We start from the raw sequence: 3,597 nt of genomic DNA on the forward strand, positions 1-3,597 counted from the left end.
AGGCAAGGGGGGAAATTTCCTTATCAACGAGAAAATAAAGCAGTGGAAGGAATTTCCCTAGCAACGAGGGAGAAGAAGTCGGGGAGATTTCACTAACAACGGGGTGCAAAAAGTAAGGTAACTTTCCTAGCATAGGGGCAAGCAGGGAAAGAACTTTCCCTTGCAATGAGGGGCAAGTAGTTGGGGAATTTTCCTAGCAATGGGGTGCAAGCAGTGGAAAAACTTCCCTAGCAATGGGGACAAGCAATGGAGAAATTTCTCTAGCAAGGCGGTGCTGAAAGTGGGGAATTTTCTCAAGCATCGGGGGGTAAAATGTGGGGGAAATTTTTCTTGCAACGGGGGCAAGCAGTGAGGAAATTTCCCTAGCATTGGGGCCAAAAAGTGGGGTAGATTTTTCCATCAACGGGGCAAGCAGTGAAGAAAATTTTCCTAACAAAGGGGGCAAACAGTGGTGGAAATATTCCTAGCAACAGGGGGTAAGGAGTGAATGAAATATCCCTAGTTACAGGGGGGCAAGCAGTAAGGAAATTTTCCTAACAAAGGGGGCAAACAGTGGTGGAAATATCCCTAGCAACAGGGGGTAAGGAGTGAATGAAATATCCCTAGTTACAGGGGGGCAAGCAGTAAGGAAATTTTCCTAACAAAGGGGGCAAACAGTGGTGGAAATATCCCTAGCAACAGGGGATAAGGAGTGAATGAAATATCCCTAGTTACAGGGGGGCAAGCAGTAAGGAAATTTCTTTAACAACGGGCGCAAAATTTGGGTGAAATTTCCCTAGCAACGGGGGAAAACAGAAGAAGAAATTTCCCTATAAACGGGGCTCCCAGTGGGAAAAAATTTCCGTACCAACGGGGGCAAGCAGTGGGGGAAATTTCCTTAGCAACGAAGAACAAGGAGTGGGGATATTTTTATAGCAACGGGGGCAAGCAGTAGGGGAAATTTCCCTAGCAACGAGGGGCAAGCAGTGTGGGACATTTCCTTAGCAATGGCTGTAAAGTTGAATGTGAAATTTCTCTATCAATGGTGTGCAAAGAGTAAAGGAAATAGCCCTAGCAATGGGGGAAGCAGTGGGGGAAATTTTCCTAGAAACGGGGGCAAGGAGTGAAAGAAATTTCTTTAGCAACAAGGGCAAAAAGTGTATGAAATTTCCCAAGCAATGGGGGCAAAAGGTAAAGGAAATATTTCTAGCAACGGGACAAGCAGTGTGGAAATTTCCATAGCAACGGAAGGCAATTATTTGGGAAATTTACCTAGCAACAAAGGGCAAGCAGTGGGGAAATTTCCATAGCAATGGGGGGCAAGCAGTGGAAGAATTTTTCCTAGCAACGGAGGCAAAGAGTCGGGGAAATGTCCCTAGCAACGTGGGCAAGGAGTGGAAGAAATTTCCTTAGCAACGAGACGCTAGAAGTGGGGGAAATTTCCCAAGCAACGGGAGGCAAAAAGTGTGGAAATTTCTCTAAAAACGGGTTGCAAGCAGAGGGGAATTTCCCTTGCAACGGAGGGGCAAAAAGTGGGGAAATTTATCTTGCAACGCGGTGCAAGCAGTGGGGAAATTTCCCGAGCATCGGGGGCAAAAAGTGGGTGAGATTTTTCCAGCGACAGGGACAAGTAGTGAAGAAAATTTTCCTAACAAAGAAGGCAATCAGTGGTGGAAATATCCCTAGCAACAGGGGGTAAGGAGTGAATGAAATATCCCTAGTTACAGAGGGGCAAGCAGTAAGGAAATTTTCCTAACAAAGGTGGCAAACAGTGGTGGAAATACCCCTAGCAACAGGAGGTAAGGAGTGAATGAAATATCCCTAGTTACAGGGGGGCAAGCAGTAAGGAAATTTCTCTAACAACGGGAGCAAACTTTGGTGAAATTTCCCTAGCAACGGGGGAAAGCAGAAGTAGAAATTTCCCTATCAATGGGTCACCCAGTGGGAAAAAATTTCCGTAGCAACGGGGGCAAGCAGTGGCGGAAATTTTCTTAGCCACGAAGGGCAAGGAGTGGAGTATTTTTATAGCAACAGGGGCAAGCAGTAGGGGAAATTTCCCTAGCAACGGGGGCAAGCAGTGGGGGACATTTCTTGAGCAATGGCTGGAAAGTAGAATGTAAAATTTCCCTATCAATGGGGTGCAAAGAGTAAAGGAAATAGCCCTAGCAATGGGGGAAGCAGTGCGGGAAATTTTCCTATAAACGGGGGCAAGGAGTGAAAGAAATTTCTTTAGCAACAAGGGCAAAAAGTGTAAGACATTTCCAAAGCAACGTGTGCTAAAGGAAAGGAAATATTTCTAGCACCGGCAAGCACTGTGGAAATTTCCATAGCAACGAGGGGCAATTAGTTGGGAAATTTCCCAAGCAACGAAGGGCAAGGAGTGGGAAAATTTCCATAGCAATTGAGGGCAAGCAGTAGAAGAAATTTCCCTAGCAACAGAAGGGTAATATTAAGGAACATTTCCTAGCAATGGTGGGAAAGTAGAAAGTGAATTTCTTTCTAGCAACGGGGGGCAAGGAGTGAAGGAAATATACATACTAACGGGGCAAGCAGTGGAAAAGAGTTGCATAGCATCGGTGGGAAGCAGTGGAAGAAAGTTCCCAAGCAACGGGGGTCAAGAAGTGGAGAAATTTCCCCAGCAACGGGGGGCAAGCAGTGAAGAAAATATCCCTAGCAAAGGGGGCTAACAGAGGGGAAATTTTCCTAGCAACGGGGACAAGGAGTGTGGGAAATTTCCCTAGCAAAGAGAGGCAAGAAGTGGGGAAAATTTCCCAAGCAAAGGGGTCAAGGAGTGGAGAAATTTCTTTAGTAATGGGGGCAAGCAGTATGGAAATTTCCCTAGCATCAAGGGGCAAAAAGTGGGGGAAATTTTCCAAGCAATGGGGTGGCAAGTAGTGAGGAAATATTCCTTGCAACAGGTGGCAAAAAGTAGGGGAAATTTCTTCAGCAACGGTGGCAAGCAGTGAAGGAAATTTTCCTAACAGTGGGGGTCAAGCAGTGGGAAAATATCCCTTGTAACACGAGGACAAACAGTAAAGAAATATCCCTAGAAAAGGGGCAAAGCAGTGGTGGAAATTTCCCTAGCAATGGGGGAGTAATCAGAGGTGGAAATTTCCCTACCAACATGGACACATACTGGGGGATTTTCCCCAGCATCGGCGGCAAACAGTGAAGGAAATTTCGTTAGCAACGGAGAGGCAAGCAGTGGGGGACATTTTCCTAGAAACGGGGGCAAGAAGTGTGGGAAAATTCACGAGCAACGGGAAGCAAGCTGCGGGGGAAATTTCCCTAGCAACGGGGGCAAGCAGTGTGGGAAATTTTCAGAGTAACGGGAGTCAAGCAGTGAAAAAAATTTCCCTAGCAACGGGGGCAAGAAATGGTGGAAATTTCCCTAGCAATGGTGCACTAGCAGGGGTTGAAATTTCCCTAGCAATGGGGGCAAATTGTGGTGGAATTATCCCTAGCAAAGGGGGCAAGCAGTAAAGAAAATTTCTCTAGCAAGGGGTCAAGCATTCGGGGGTATTTCCCTATCAATGGGGGCAAGCAGTGGAAAGAATTTCACTAGCAATAGAAGGCAAGAAGTGAAAAAAAATTTCTAGCAACGGTGGCAAGGAGTGG

This window comes from Tachypleus tridentatus, chromosome 2, assembly GCF_004210375.1.
Source record: "Tachypleus tridentatus isolate NWPU-2018 chromosome 2, ASM421037v1, whole genome shotgun sequence".
NCBI lineage: Eukaryota > Metazoa > Arthropoda > Merostomata > Xiphosura > Limulidae > Tachypleus > Tachypleus tridentatus.